The sequence below is a fragment of the Neopsephotus bourkii genome, unplaced genomic scaffold, assembly GCF_033783945.1.
Source record: "Neopsephotus bourkii isolate Nb327-2 ecotype Australia unplaced genomic scaffold, CSIRO-AGI_Nbou_v1 NB_741, whole genome shotgun sequence".
NCBI lineage: Eukaryota > Metazoa > Chordata > Aves > Psittaciformes > Psittacidae > Neopsephotus > Neopsephotus bourkii.
In genome coordinates, this window is record NW_026901239.1 from 1,165,371 (window position 1) to 1,182,232 (window position 16,862).

Sequence of the window (16,862 nt, forward strand, 5' to 3'; positions counted from 1 at the left end):
ATCTTACAACTTGATGCTATTTCTGTGTAAATTAGTCTCTTAACAGAAAAATTAATCTTGGCTTTTGTACGTTTACCACACCAAAGGATCTGGTACATACAAATGCTTACTTGTGTCCTGCAGCATCACAACTGTGACCAGGGCTATGTCATTTCTTAGGTTTTAGTACCAACTGCACCTGTGAAAGATAAAAAATGCCCATACAGTTCATGATGAATAGCATGAAGCCAGTTTGAAATCACTGCCAGCTTCTGTAGGTAGCATTGTGATGCTGTGTTTCTCTTCAGAGCAGAACAAAAGATAAATTCACTACACCATATCGTCATTAGTGCACAGCTATTTCTATATATATATATGTATATATTTTCTCTTTTAGGGACCAGGCACAGTGAAATCCTCATTCAATGCCCCAAAGCAAATGCTTAACATTTAGCAATGCTAGCACTGTTGAAGTTACTACAGCTTCTCATCCCACCATACTTGTTTATTTAGCAGCTTTTATATGTCACTGGCAAAAGGTCACTGTGTTACCCAGCAGACCATGGTTAAAAAGCTTAGCAATAAAAACAAAACCAAGACCAGAAGTCTCAGTATCCCAATTCTGGTTTTGGCGAGCTCTTCAGAGGTACTGTTCTCTCTTAACACAGACGGTTTTGGGAGTGCCTGTTGTCAGCCTTGGGAGCCTAACCACTTGGTCAGCCAATGGACGAAAAGCTTCTAGCCCATCAAATGGCTAAACTGTACCACGAGACAATTACAGGGATTTTCCTCCTCCTGTTCTGATCAATCAGATTTCTCACTGATAGATTCCTGTGATAGCCTGTAACAGGAAGATAAAAATATTAGATTTTTTTTTGCTAGAAATAAGTTATATATTAAAAAATAAAATGGGGAGAGGCAAAAAATACCAGAGAGGAAGATCAGTAACTGACATACTGTGACAGTTAAAGTTCCTAAGAGTTAGGAAAAAAAACAACGGTTAATTAGGTGGAAAAGGAGGAGTAAAGTTCCAGTGTTACCCACTTAATTGATTTCTACCAGTCCTCCAGGAGGTTTAGAGATTAAGTATTAAAGTCAGGGGAGAAGAAAAAAGATACCTATAAGCAACTTCATCTAGACAGTTTTGACCTGCACATGGACAACCCCCCCCCAAACAATGGTAAGGTGGCGTCAGTCTTTTAAGAAAATAAATAAATAGATACCTTTTGAAAATGAAAAGCTTAATTCAAGTATGTATTTCTCCTTTAACAGTTCTGTGAATGACATTTCAGGGACTGACTCTGCTCCTCTACTGCTCACCTGGAACATCAGGAATGGAACAATGATAGTGTACAGCTACTCTCAATGCAAGGAAAACAAATACTTGTTGTAAGTATGTCCAGTTCTTAATGTCAATTATACTTTAATTGCTGATCACTGTCTGACACCTTAAATAGTACCAACATTACAATTAATATCCAGTATAAAATTATTGGATAATAACTTTATACTAATTGGGATGAAAAATATCAGTTATTGATATTTTCATCCCAATTAGTGTGTCAAAGTTACATAAAAGTTATATAAAAAAGGGATGAAAAATATCAAAGTTAGGGTCATAGTGCTATATTTTTACGGTTTTTCATTATCAGCTTTGTAATTTAGCATCCATTATTTATGTAATAAACGAAACTCTCAAAAATGAGCAATGTAGAAATGTGCAATACCCTTAAAATCATGAGTTTTCTGCATTAGCTGACTTTTCAGCAGTTTGACATTACCTGAACATTCAGTTGAACTGACCAAGCAATTCATTAATTACAGCATTATGCCTAGTACAAAGGAAAGCATATTTCCAGAATTCAATTTCCTGCAAAGGAGGGCATTTGCCAAGTTTGAGATATGCTAATACCTGTGTTTAAATTATTTGCAAATGGTTTTAGGACCATTAATAACACTGCACTTCATCCACATGCAGATCACCCTCTAGAAAAAAAATGCCATCTGCTCCTTTCAAAAGTATTGTAATAGCATTTATATGTGGCCCTAAGGAGGTCCTTCCGTAAGATTAAAATCTTAGCTTTGTCACAAATTGGATTAATTTTTGTTTCTATTTCCAGATCTCATAACTGTAAGTAAAATGTTTTTGTGTCAGTTACTTATCATCCTTCTCACAATTTCATTTGACAGCATTTCAGGAGGTGGTCTAAATTAGAGCAAAGTGACCTTTTGTCAGATTATTGTCCAGTGTGGTGTACAGAATACTGCAATACATTCAGGATGCAGAGAAATCCTAAGTTTTGGTGCATATCTGTGGCATGTTTGGTAAGGAACTGTAATCAACTAATTATAAACAGCTGAGAACTTTACAGCAGCTATGGCATTTGCATGTAGGACGGAATAATTACAGCTATGTTCCTGTCCTGACCTCGATATTCCCAGATGGAAATGTTCTACTGGGAACCAAGCCCCTTTCTTTTCCCTTTCCCCTTTAATTCCCCTTTCTTTTTCCTTCCCCTTCCTCCCCATTCAGTCTTATTTGTGCCATGTTTATATAGCACTTGTTGTTCTGTTTGTTAGGTTTTTTTTTCTATAAGCATCATGTAATACATCAATATAAAAGATAGGAAAAAACAGTGTTTGTTGACTCCTGGCACACTACCCAGTGTTCATCCAGAATTTTAATATACTGGTACTCATATACAACCATAACATTTCTTCTGTTACTCCCTACTTGTGAGTGTAAAGGCTGAGATACTGCAGAAGAACAGACAAAAATTCACCTGCAAAGATCCCCCAAACCCATGACAAACCTGAAAACCCTGGTAAGGAAAATTAGATCTCTGCTTTTATCTGGTTTTCATCCAATCATGCAATTCCATATGGCAGTGGTACAAACTGCTTTGAGAACTTCTGGAATTGGTTTTTCACTACATTAACGAAGATTGTTGTGTTGCTTTATAAACAAAAAATCTTCACAATGTATAGTCTGCACTTCATACTTTCATATTTACTACAATATCCCAGTGACTCTTGAAAAAAACAGGAAAAGTTACTGATTCAGTATATGATAAAACTTCTCAGTACATTTCAACAATATTTTGGCCTCATTTATGCACACAAATTGATTATTATCTTCAAATAATAACAAGCCTTTTCTTAAGAAGAATACTCCTTAATGACCCTAAGAAATCAGTTAGGCTGCGTGCCAGCTTGTGCTTAGTCTCAGCTTGATAATCTAGTTTTAAATAATAGGATTACATGAAAACTGAGACAAAGTTTGTTTCATCATACATTTCATATGTTCATAGCATTATGAATTAATAACAATTGGCCCCTTTATTTTTCTTAATATGTCTTTAAGTATCAATTTTATAGCCAGTTCTTGAAATAGCATATATATTTCTGCCATCAACATAATGATGTTATAATTAATTTGGGATTTTATTTGCAGGAAATATACCAGAAACCTGGCATGAAAGTTCGTGTTTTGACAAATGTACTGCAAGAGTAATGCCCCTCCAGCCAGAATTTTAAACTCAAAATTTCTTCTGAACATTAGTCCATCACTTTGCACGTGTTATGGTAAAGCAGGATGTGTTAGCGTTTTTTGGTAGTTTATATTAATGAGTTTTTCAAAGACCTGAAAACTGTAACTTTGTTCTTTACCAAAGATTCACCTGAACAATCTTACCACCTCAGTCCTGCTTGGCCTTATTGATGTTTGTATCCAAAGAGCACGTCCCTACTCCATACAGAGGAGAACAGGCACAGCTGGAGTGACAATGAACATTGTCTTCATGGTGCAGACCTCATCACTTTGTTGATACAGCCTAAAGAAAAATCCAACAAAATGCCAACAGTTTACAGTTGTTCCCAGAAGTAACTGAGTGGAAATCTGCATTAACTGTAACAGTTCACATAACTGATATATGAGTATGGCAGATATAAATGGAGAATATCCAAGTATTGGACCTAAGAACTGACACAAAGCTGGTAAACATTTTAAAAAGCTTTTGCATTTTTGGCATATCTGCAAACAGACCTTGAGATACTTACAACACATTACTCTTAAGTATCTGGGTGTCAACAAACAGTGGATGTCTTGATAGGTCTGGCAAGAAAGACATGGGATTTTCAGTTATTAATTTTGTATCAAGATGTCTATGCCCATCTTACATACTTACATGCATTATATGTCTGTCTATCTACCTATCTAGCTAATAAACCAACTAGGTTTTCACAGATCTAAGCATCCACTTGTGAATATTTCTAGTCTTTTGGGCTTCATACAAATAAAAGATGCTTAGCATCTTGTGGAATGGAGCTCCACACTGTACATGAAATCTGCTAATGTAAAAAAATTCATAGAAGGTCGCTACTTACAAGATTTTTTAAAAGCACTTGGCAATCCTAATTAAAATAATGTTTGCAACAAGATGGTGGTTACTGAATAGTTATGGTTGGCTGATCCTCCGTATTAGCGCTGGACAAGTGTCTCTGTAATCAGGCTCATAACGAGTTTAACTGTTAAAATTTTCTTCTAAGTGTTTTGGTCTGTCTTGGTGTTATGTACGGTTGGGGGGGGGTGGGGGTTCAGCCCATGCTTTTTTTTTGGCCCTATGGCATATCTGACTGGCTTTCTTTTTCCCATTAACCTTTCAACAATACCAATAAATGCAGTTCTGTGCCTCTCCTATTCTTTTGACCCTTAAACACTGCAGCCTTACAAAGCAGAATTACGATGTGCTTCCAAGGAACCTGGCTCTTCCTGAAGCAAGACATGAGGGCAGTCACAGCTGTTGTCTGGCCGAGCCCTTTACAAGGTTCAGATGGTAAATATTTAATTACTGCTCTTTGTTGTCTTTCTTTCTGCCTTTAACAGTATTTCAAAAAGTGATATTGTCATTCCAGCAGTAGGCTGTGACTAGGCTGTATCATCTTTCCCTTTTTTATCTTTTTGCTTCCTTTTCAATTTGAGGATATTGGCTGCTGCTCATTAAAAGGTCGTTACCAAATCTTTTTGCTTTAGCTTTCACAAATTCCCCTTCCCTGTAAAGGTATCAGATTTATTTTGTCTTTTTTTTATAACTAGTAACAAAGTTTACTAATAAGCATAGTTGGTTTTCTTGTTTGGTTAGAAACAGTTTTTTATTATACTTTATGGCATTACACAAAGGGACACTATGTTCTACTACTTGGTCAAATGAAATAAAACCTCTTTCCTGAAAGATGAGCTATACAACTTTAACAGTAAGGACAACTCCTATGAAAAGTTTAGGAACTGGGAAATGTGGGTGGGACTTAGGGAATTAGGTCTATGTGCAAAATGTAGGCCACGCGGGCACTTAACAATTACCAAAGTCCTCCTGGGGACCTCATTTTCTTTGCCATGAGTTAAATGCTGCTGCTGAAGGGCTGGCAGGATGTAGAAAAATGAAGAGAGAAAATCTACATAATCCAAAGGAAGCATACACAACAAATACTGGCCCCTAAATAAGAAGTTTCTTCAGCAGCTTGTTACAAGGTTGATGACTCACACAAACCCTCAACTATGTGCTCTGGAAATGCCCTAAGCCAGGATACCCCTCATGATGACCAGCATGCTTCAACAATAATCCGTCTTGTTCTTCATCCTTAATTCATATTGTCCCCTGTTGCACTATTTCTGCTCTTTTCCTTTCCAGTTCACATGAGCAATAAGCTATCTAGCGTAACAATGCAGCAGATGAAGCAGTGCCCTGTGGGGAAAAAAAGAACCTTATTTGCTATTGGTCTGTGTACTTTCTGAATTAAAATTCCCTTTGGTACACTCTTAAAATCAATCTATTTTTGTTATGGTTTTCCTGATGAAACAATGTAAGTTTAAAACTTGTTCTTCAAGAGATTCAGAATCTTTTGTTTCAGATGAAGGACTGATGTTTCTTGCCTGCTGATGGTTCTCTTTGTAGTGGTTGATGCCTGAAAGGTCCCTAAACAGAATAATTTAGAAGAACACAGAAGATTCCACAGATAAATCTTTAAGCTAAAAGAACAAACAGGAGTAGAGTTTTTACACAAAAAAAAAAAAAAAAAAATCAAAACCAACCAAACAAGAACCCCCAAACAAACCCCAAAAAATAGGAGGAGGAATATGAGCAGCTTTATATTATTTTGTATTGGCTTCAATCTATCAACTTTAAGACTTTATGTCCCACCAAGTATAATATTTAAGCAGTGCCAGAGGTGCTTAAAATAAGACACACAGACAACTTGTCCACTGTTACAGAAATCCTGTTTCAAAAGCTAAACAATTTTTGTTTTTTTATTATTTTCCTGCTCTATGTTCTGTACCAAAGGGGTTACTGTCTAGCCTCATCTTCCATCAGCAGACACAATTATTACAGTACTTATTCTACTAAAAATAAATTATGTACAAGTAATGTGACAGCCTGGTGACCAAGGCAATGAAATATGAAATGTTTTTAAGAGTGACCATTCACTATAAATTTAACTTCTTGCATATGTTGTATATTAGACCTTGTCAGTAAGTAAATCTTGGTTTTTTTTCAGAAATCTAATCATTGCCGAAGTCCTTCTGAAGCCTTAGAGAAACTTATTAGCATAGAATTTATGGCAATTCTGAATTGCTTACAGAAAGGTATATCACATGTGCAGCTGGGACCCTGTGTGTAGAACAGATGCCCTGACAGTGTCTTTGTACTATAGTGGTGTTGTCTGGCAGCCCTTTAAAACCTAAAAACATCTGGTTAACATTTAATTTTTATACTCAATGACTTCTCTGCATTATATTTCAGTGTAAGATGTTTCATTCATTATTTATTGTACACAGGTGTTAAAAAATCAGCAGGTTCGTGTATGTTACAAAACCCTCACCACAGTATGAGCTGTTTATAGGATGACAATATATTGGCATACATTTTTGGTAAATCACTTCAGGTAGATTATAAAACAGAAGCAGAGTTTTCTCTGTGAATATATGCAAAACTGTTTGAGCAGATTAAATGCTTGAAAACAACTGCATTTTGTACTGGAAAATTGCCATTACTGTTCTACTAGTGCTCTGACAACTTACAGTGTATATCTAAGTTGAGTGCATTGCTAACTCTGACATGCAAAGTCACTCCCTTCCCTTGTCATGGGCATAATATGATGCTAACAACAGCCAACACATGTCAGCCTTTGTTTTGTTAAAAGCAAATGATCAGCATGAAATACTATAATTTCTTAATTTTATATATGAAGAAGAGTGTCTGGTAGCAACTATGAAATTGGGAAAGGATTAATAGAAGCCTGTTGCTTCTCTTCTGTCATCTGCCCCTTACTAGTGAACCACTCCCAACTTGAGACTGGAAAATTGTTGACCTTCAATTTTGTTTTTGCAAGTATGTGAACTACTGTCCATATTCCCATCTACCTAAGCTACTTATTGTTCTTCAAGTAAAATAGTGGAAGCAAAGGACTAACTTTCTTTGAACCGTAGGTTGCAAACTGTGTCAAGTTGTCCACAGAAACTTTTTATTCATGGACTTTTCAACCACTTTAGGAAGAATATGATTTATATTTTTTTTCAGTTACAGAAATCTGCTTTCTAAATTGCTACATTAAAATTCACAGAATGCTTGAGTATAAATTTCAGAGATATATACTTCCAGGGAGATTATATATATGGATATGGATATGGATATGGAAAAATATATATATATCTCCAGCTATATAGATGGGAGAGATTAAACTGAATATAGTGTTTTAAAAAGGCATTTCAAAGTTCTCAGGGAAAACAATGTTTATGCTGGAAGAAAATATAACCTGAAGGTGCAAATCACAAATATCCTTCACTCAGCAGTATAATATGACTGACTAGGGCAGCAGAAGACCAAGATGAGATTTCCTAGTGTCTTCATACAATATTGTAGCCCAGCATGACTTTTATTGTTGAGTCATGAATATACTTCTCAAAAGACAAAGCTTTTTGTCTTTCCTCTCTTGATGAATTGCCCAAAGGGTTTTCTGGTTATTTTATTCTGGCTATAGGAAAATAACAGAAATTTTTTCATCTCTTTCCTAACTTTGATTTTTTGTTTTCTTTTTCCCCATTTCTGAGCTACTTTAAAGTTTTGCCAGGACTCCTTGAATTAGCCCTGTTTCTAATAAATGAATGAATGAATAAATAAATAAATAATATGTGAAGAGAAACAAAAATACAGCTGCTATGCAGAAAAAAAACGTGTCCAGCAACTGAAGTTGTTTTCCTTATGTTGAAGCTTCCTCTGAGGAGCATATAACTCCTTGTTCCATCTGTGCACTGATAAACTAGTGCTTAAATGGCTGCACAATCTTCTTTCAGGAATGAAAGGCATTAAGGAGGGAAAAAGACACTCTAATTCTTCTCCAGAACAAAACAAAACAGACAATGATTCACCCTTTGAAAGAGCTAACTCTGTTCTGAACCTTTTGTACAGAATTGTTTGAAGGTCAAAGTGCTCGAAGTCAAAGCGGTAAAACCCCTGACAGGGGACATTACAGTGGTTGTTAATCACCAAGGGGCATTGTATAGGCAGCCCTTAGAGAAGATAGACACACTCGGTATCTCTCTAACTGTCATGGCATGTACTGTATAAAATTTATTGACCCACAGTTGTTAAAAGTCCTGTGATCCAGAGCCTGTTACCTGTGTGCAGACAGGAACAAAGCAGGGAGACACAGTTATGCCCTTCGGCTGATCTGCTGCAAGGAAGCTGGCAGGAGCAGGAGCTGAGGAGGGACATCTCCCCTGTGCACGTACCTTGTACATCGCTCTGCTGGCTGTGCAGGCTGAGTGCACTGGCTGACACCAGTGCTGGCTGGATCCTGGGCAAGGAAGGAAAACATCTGACAGAGGAGCATGTATTGAAACAGACACACACCAGCAATGTGAACACTGGGATTGTGCATGATCTAGGAATACATTTCCCCAGCTAAACATAGATATTGCTTAATATTAAAATAGAGTTGTGCATAGTTAATTTGGAATATAATAGTTCCAGAATGCTTTAATAGCCATAATGATAGGAACTAAAGAAAACATAGCAGAGGTGCATAATTCACATTAAATCTGAGATACCATTGTTAAAGATTTCCTTGCCACCCCACTGCAACTGTAGGACAGATAATATGAATTTTCTTAAATTTACAACTACTGGTATTTGTACTGGCCTCAGATGCACCAGTTCACACCCCCAGCCCCATAAATTCCATAATTTCTCATCATTCAAAGAAGGAATAGGGAAAGGGAGAGGGAATGGGAAAGGGAAAAGGAAAAGGAGAGGAAAAGGGAAAGGGAAAAGGAAAGGGAAAGCAAAAGGAAAAGGAAAAAAAGAAAGAGAAAAGGAAAGGGTAAAGGAAAGGGAAAGGAAAAGTAAGAAAAGAAAGAAAAAAGGGTTTCTTGTATTTCCCTGAAAGCATTTCAGTGACCTGACGAGAGAGAAACTCAGGTCTGCGTTTTTTTCCTCCAGTCCACTTTCCCTTGCACAATCCCTTGATCTTCGGCCAGCTCTGGAGAGCTGGATCCAGAAAACTGGTGGCTGGTGCCATACTTTGTAAACCTCCCCAGCGAAATGTGCACTGCATCAAGGGCTATGGGAAGTTAAACATCTGTGTAAAATCTTTCTTTGCAAGACCCAGGCCCCTTCTTTACTTTCCTGATTGTGCCTTTTCATAATATGTCGTAGAGTGCAGTGCAGCTCCTGAGACAGAGGTGCCTAATGCCATTGGGTATCCCATCTGGCTTCCCCATCAAGTTCTGGTGGTGCATGAATCCACTTTGAGGATCATGTCAGTGTTCTACAGTGGATGTCTCAGATTCAGCAAGTGATCTCAAATGGCACTAGACATCTTATGATCAGGCAATTCAATCATGCCTCCAAAGTCTGTTTTACACTTAAAAAATCTTATTATGGATGAAAGGGAACATGAATTTTATGTGGAGCCTAGTACTTACCACAACCCTAAGGTCTTGACAATTAAGTCAAAAAGCAATGAGCATTTTCTATTAACTCAGCTACAGTGCTTCTAACATTCACAGGCCAAATGAATACCTCATTAATAATATCTTTAAAATTCTGTAGGAATGCATTTGCTTTCTAGTATCTACCCCTTTTATTCAGTGGTACGCTTATCTTTGGGGGTGTCCCTCTGGGTCCACAGTGCCCATCAACCAACTTGGAAGGGAAGGTAGTATGTCAGCTTGTTAGTACCATCCTGAGGGCTTCACTTCGAGGAGTGTGGCATTCATGGTGGGGTTTTCTTTGTCTTCAGTCTTGGATCTGGCCAGGGCTTTTATTTCATGTTTTCTTAAGGCAGTCTGCTCATTTGTACTTTTTTCTCCACTGGATCCCAGCTACAGCTTCACAATCCTCATCCCTTAGCTGCTAAAGACACACCACAACCTCCCACAGCCCCAGTTATCACAAAAGTTGTTTTGCTTGTTATGCAGGGACTGTGCAGGTTTGCTAGACCTTAACCACATTAGGTATGCACAGAGATAAGCTTAAACAAGGTAGGTAACAGCCTTCTGACAGACAGACAATTGCTATCGCAGCTGGAAACAAGCTGAAATGAACTTCGGCCAAGACTAGTCCAGGCAAGTTCTGAGGCCAGCGCTGGTGAGCTAATACACAGCATGTGGCCTTTACTGAAATCAGAAACAATCATATTTGCTGAGATGCTACAGCAGCTAGCACCCAAGTTTTGATCCGCTTTCAGTTCGTCAGATTTCTGCACGGCATTTAAAGTTATCCAACAGCTTTTGCTGCTGTAAAGAGCAATGGCAGATGGAGAAACAGATGTAAAAGTGGTCGAAGGCAGAAACAAATCAGGAGTTAAATGAAGGGAGAAGAACATTAAAGGGGCTTTTGACACTTACAAAGCATAAGAAAAGCTCAGGTGTTTAGCCAGTTTAGTCCCAGTGTCCTGTGGGTACATGTTTATTAGACTTCAAAAATAAATGCCTCTGGAAGTTTGGAACAAACCTACTGCATATATGTTTTAAAGAAAAAAAAAGCTTATTTTCCTCTGTACTGGAGGACTGTAACCCTTGTTCATGGCCCTGTTCTGTTTTCCCAAATTAGAACCCCAAAGGAACTAAAATCGTAAACCCACACAGTGAACAGCAGATGTGAACAAAAAGCAGGTATGGGAACCCAGCCAGTTATCTTCATCTCAAGAATTAGTCTGTTGTGGATCTGTGAGTTTTTTGAAAATAAATAAGTGAGACCGGAGTATTTGGAAGGAGACATCACAATCTACTGAAGTTACTTTGTCATTAAATTCATTAAAATCTTGTCATTAAAATCTGTCACTTAAGTCTGACATTAAATTAATGATAATGGATACCACTTCTGTTCAGTCTTCCTCTGTTCTAGGAATGTTCTCTTTTCTGTCTTAGAACCAGTTAAATTGCCTACCCTTCTGCTATTAAATATACACACAGAGGTCCTAAGGTATACCCTACAGTAGCTGCAAGTTCATATACTAATACTTCACCAGTGTTAGCCAATGACTTCTCATGCAACTGAATTCAAGCAATGAATCTGAGACAAACAGAAATTAATTTAAAAAATTCCATTTACTAGGAGGTTATCTCTGGCATATTTACAGAGAAAAGATAAAATATTAAAAAATACCGATTAAATTCAAATGAAATCATGCCATTGTCTTCATGGACACAGACTGCACTAAAGATGATAGGAGCCACACAAAATTATGGAAGAGCCTAATTAAAGTCTTGGACAATGTTGTATAATTTCAAAGAAAAATGCGAGGTCAGAAAGATCCTGGAAATAAACTTCTAAGTCATTTTTGTGGCTCGTTTCCATGAGTGCTAGATGCATTTTTTTCCCCTTCAAAATTTGTGAATGAATTTGTTTTTCCCCAAAATTCTTCTGCAGATGTGCTGGCAAATAAATGTTTCATTGGAGCTGGTTTACCTGCAAACTAAAATACCTCTATTGGCAGAGGAAGACTATTTATGGTAGACCACCATATAAAACACCATAGCTGGTATTTTCTCTATGTAGTTTACCATACAGCTATTTTCAACGGAATTGCATTTTTAGAATAGATTTTAATACTAAAAATATTTAGTGAATCTTATTTTCTGGGAGGATAAACTAAACCCAAAATCTTAACATGACTTAGACATCCTGAAGGAGCCCTTCAAAGAGTGTGTAACTAAACAGATGTGACACAAGTCAGTCAGAGATAGACAATACTTCCTGACAGCCCAGATTGTCATTAAAGTCTTTTCCAAGGCCTTTCCAGTTATTATTAAAAGTCTGTCTCACAAACTATATAATTAAAAAGCGCCATTTTTATAAGAAGACAGTAATTATGTTAATACTTTACATAAACATTTCTCAACATTAATTGTGAAGAAATGCGTAAACCAAGGTACAGTACATGTAAAAGGAATCTCGGGTCCCAGAAGATTATAAGTTTCTCATAAACAAAGCTTTTTTTTTTTCGGTGCTTTCTTCAGCCAAAACCCTTGTGGAAACTTGGGCTAGCTTGTGGAGGTTTTTTTATGATTTCTACGTTGAATTTGTGATGATCTCTGATTTTTTGTTTGGTTTTTTTTTTTTTTTGTACAAAAAAATCATGGGAAGTTTAATTGTAATGAGAACTGTGGAGCTGATCAAAACTTTTTACATCAAAGTCAGTGAAAAAGGAAAACAGAACATGGGGAACATATGCGAAGAAAAGGAATTATTTGTAGAGCCATCTGAAACAGCTATGCTACTGGAACTGCCTAATCACATTTTTAAGTGGACTCAGTTTTCTAAATACCTAATCCTTGTAAAAATACACCTCCCCACTCTTTCTTATGAAAGGTATGATTTGAGGAAATTTGAGAAAGCAGTGTGAGAGCAAAAATGCCTCCACAATAGAAAATTTCTTGGTTTTCTCCCACCGATTTCCTCATCCTGTTAAAATTACTCCCACAGCTACTTCGAAACCTGTATTTTAGTTCCTTCAGGAAGCCCTTTATTTCAGTCTTCTGACACTCTTATTACCACATACCTGCAGCCCAGGTGCCACCTTCGTGGTTGGGAATAGGGCAAGATTCTACTTGAAGTGTGAGAACAGGGCTTGGGATGCAATAGGAGACTGTTGATGGACACTGGAAAAGGGAGGAAAATTGTTTTTAATACAACGTGAAATTAAAAGGAGTGGGTTGTAACTTTTCCAACAAATGGATATGTTTTTTGTCAATTTTGAAGTATTTTCTCAAATTCTTATATGGGGAAATGTATGTTTTACTGTTTAAAGATTTCTGAATTTTTCAGGCAATTTTACTTTTGTCCATGCCACAATATCTGACTTAGCATGTTCAACAATGTTCTGAGCACATTAGGGCTAAAACAGCAAAACAAAGGACGTCTTTTATCTCCCACTTACCTATACAGACACACCTCAGTCAACGTTAAGGTAACTGAGCCTTTCAGGATGCAATTAAATAAAATGCAAACACAGCTGATAGACCAAAGCCTAGAGGGACAGGATTCTGTGTTCAGTAATAGCAAGCAGATGGAAAATCCCTGACTTACTTTTGGAAACTATCTCAAAATATATGGAAGCAAGCTCTGGTCTTGATTACGTATGTCCAACTCCCAGAATCACAATTCTATATGCATGTCTGAATATATTAGGACAGAACCAGACTTTGTTATACTCAGCTAGCAAAATTGCAACATTTTTCTTGAAGTGAAACTGAGATTGATCTTTTGCCTTAAATTAGTCTGTTGGTTTTATGAAGAAATTTTGAGAGAAAGAAAATCAGATGGTAATTTGGACAAAGCCTTGGGTGATATGGTTTATTGTGAGGTGTCCCTGCCCGTGGCGGGGGGAGTTGGAACTTGATGATCTTAAGGTCCTTTCCAACCCTAACTATTCTATGATTCTATGGATTCCACTAATGAAAAATCCTGGTGATTTCAGTTTTTGGAAGACCCAAGCAATAAATTACTTACTTGGTCAAAGAACTCCCTGGAAATGGCAAAATCCTCAGTTTAAAGTTTTAAATGCAGAAGGTGAATTTCACCAGAGAAACAAAATTTCCTCGATAACCTCTATGTCATTGTATTTAAGGTAACCATGTAAAGTGTCTTCTATTAAGTCTGAGGAGGTGCCACTGTGCTGTTCAGATCATATTCCACATATTTTGACAGAGACCTCCTTAATTCAGCTTTTGAATTGTAAACAGTGTTGTAACCACTGAAACTACAATCCCTCACATTGGTAATGAATTCTGTAAGTGCAGGAAGATGTTATTATACCTTTTTTTTTTTTTTTAATAAATTCTAAAAGCATTCAAAAAAATACTAATTGTAAAGCAGATAACATGGCATCAGGGTCAGAGTGTTTACATAGGCTGGTCTAGCACCATTGGAGAAACTTAACTACAAGGACAGACCTAAGTATACAGCATGTTTTTATCTAATACCTCAGTACATATCCATGGTATCACTGTTCTGATTTCTCCACTAACTCCCAGCACAAGCCCATCTCTTTATCTTCTATTTGAGACAGCTGGGGGAAAAAAAACAAACAAACCAACAAACCACACACACACAAAATGAGATGAGAGGTCTAGTATTCATAAACAACATCACGTTACAATAAATATCATCTTTTGATCACCTTTTTTCATCACCTGTGAAGCACAATGCACCATAAACCTCTGCTCAGCAACTTTTTTGAATATGAAACACAAATCACACACACTGCAGAAAAGTCTAGATCTCTTAGTGTGTTTTGCTAAACATAAACCAGACTCATAGCTATCATACTTTTAGCAGCGTAGCTGGAAAGATGCGTCCTGAAGCCTACAGAGTTTTTGTATAACACAGGGGTTTGTTATTGTAAGTCTACCTTTTTTCTTCAATATTCTGTAGGAAAACAAGAAAATTACTTATAATCGTGATATACAAATTATGTACACTTCAAAAATGTTTTGAACACATTTCAGTTCTAAAATACCTGTGAAGCCTTATATCTGTATAGATAATCCTCCACCTATACTATGGAGATTGTATAAGAAAGCAGTTTATGAGCAGAAACATGCCAGAAACAACTGTATTTCAATAGATTAGTATTTGGTGGCAGATTACTAAGCAAAGAATTATCTTACCAAAATATATTTTTAATAGATATATATGTGCAATATATATAGGCACAGATTTTTATATGCAAACAATAAACATTATATTTATTTGTTCATGTTCATGGAGAGGCTCCAATCGCTAAAGCACTTTAATGAAATGGGGACACAACTGGCAATATAAACTTTTAATTAACAGAGAAAGAAGCAGTTTAACAAGCATTCCAAAATCTGTACAGCTGCATGTTCTTAGATCTAAATTATGTACCCATTTAAGTATATGCCCTTTTATATACCCTTTGTGTGTTTAACTTCTTAAAACATTTTGAACAGGCTGTAGCTGTGTTTTACCAAATATGTTCGCTGTGAGTACTGTTACGTATCTGAATTTCCACTATTTGATGAAATGAACTAAATGACACTAGAACATTTACATAGGTCTTGTGAGTTTTTCCTGAATGGTGCTGCTGAGTCATAGCATAACAGTGTTCATACTTACATTTGTCTTCCCTTAATGACAGCAGCAAGAGATCCACTGTTAGGAGCTGCTCTTACAATGTGACTAACAAAAATAATCAGTGGCTTTTTTTTTCATACAACGTTTTCCTTGAAAAGAAAAACCAGGGTATATTCTCTTTAAAAATGATCAGTAGGTTTCCCTTTCCTCTTGACAGTAAATGCAGAGTACATCTAGATCAAGTATATGTTGCCAGAGTTGCACAGCTTCTGAAGTGGTGCTGTCTCATAGCTGGCTTGGAGAATCGGTGGAATCGTGCAGATGCATTTGCACACCTGTGCATTGCAAGGTCCAACTGCATGTCAACAAGCTGCAGTGATCCTGCATTTGTTTATTTTGTTTAGAAAACACAGTCCTTTGAAAAAAACAATTCTCCTTGCCTTCTGAAATGCTTATTGATTCCCACGTATACAATAAACAAAATCCCCTAGTATGAGAAGGTACCTCCCAAGCATGCCAGTCTCTGGGCAGTGTTTTCACCTTGACCAGTATTTTCATGGGGAACACTATGCTGCCAGCTTACCTGACACTACTAAGGAGCTGCACATGTGCCTATTTCTGTTACCGGTGTGCAAGTCACATATATACCCTTCCATATGGTTGTATACTTATGTATGAGTATATAAGTATAGACTCATAGTATATACACGCATACTAAGCATGCCAAGATTGGCAAAGGATTTCTTAGGATAACATCTGCCATGTTCTGACACAAAATCTGAGTTTGACTCTACCTTGCACATGTAAACTGGTTGTGAGTCATCTTTTACCTATAATTTACTGCCAATTGTTTTTACATGTCTGCAACCTGCAGTTAAAATGAGTGAAAGAGGAATTCTAGAGTGAATCTGTGATTTATTTGCTAACAGATTAAAAGTCCATTATTAAAACAAAAATAATAGTCACAGCACTTGGAACTTAAATATTATTTATTAGAAATGTTGTGTCATTTTGGCAATTGTTCATATTTGATCTAAAAACCCTACAGAAAGGCATCCTCTGTTAAGCAGCTCAGTAATCATTATTTCATGCCTTTAAAGTGAAGACTGCTTATCCTCAACACAAAACGCAGATGGGGGGGATGACCCTAAAATAGTGAAAATAAAGTGAATCAGGCTCACTTGAGTATACGCCTGTAATTCAGACCTAGTTTCCTATCATGAAGTTTTCCACGACAGTTTTTGCAAAGCCAAACAGGAAAAACCCAGATCAGAGTTTCTGTATGCA

At 36.9% G+C, this 16,862-nt stretch overlaps 2 long non-coding RNA genes across 4 annotated transcripts in view; one reads left to right on the plus strand and one right to left on the minus strand.

Moving 5' to 3' along the window:
- The first annotated feature begins 1,249 nt into the window (after positions 1–1,249).
- LOC133212843 (uncharacterized) lies at positions 1,250–3,766 on the plus strand. Of its 2 annotated transcripts, XR_009725625.1 has the most exons (4): positions 1,250–1,368; positions 2,577–2,804; positions 3,434–3,564; positions 3,654–3,766. It is a non-coding gene; the product is annotated as an uncharacterized LOC133212843 (long non-coding RNA). The 2 variants fall into 2 exon arrangements; XR_009725624.1 differs by having other exon boundaries at positions 3,434–3,660.
- Positions 3,767–5,451: 1,685 nt separating this feature from the next.
- LOC133212844 (uncharacterized) overlaps positions 5,452–16,862 on the minus strand; it is a 45,349-nt gene continuing 33,938 nt past the window's right edge. Inside the window, exons 3-4 of one of the 2 annotated variants that reach the window (XR_009725626.1) lie at positions 8,765–8,829; positions 5,452–5,720 (exon numbers count right to left, since the gene is read on the minus strand). This is a non-coding gene — a long non-coding RNA (uncharacterized LOC133212844). Of the gene's footprint in view, positions 5,721–8,764; positions 8,851–16,862 lie in introns of both variants that reach the window. The other variant, XR_009725627.1, reaches the window with a different exon arrangement.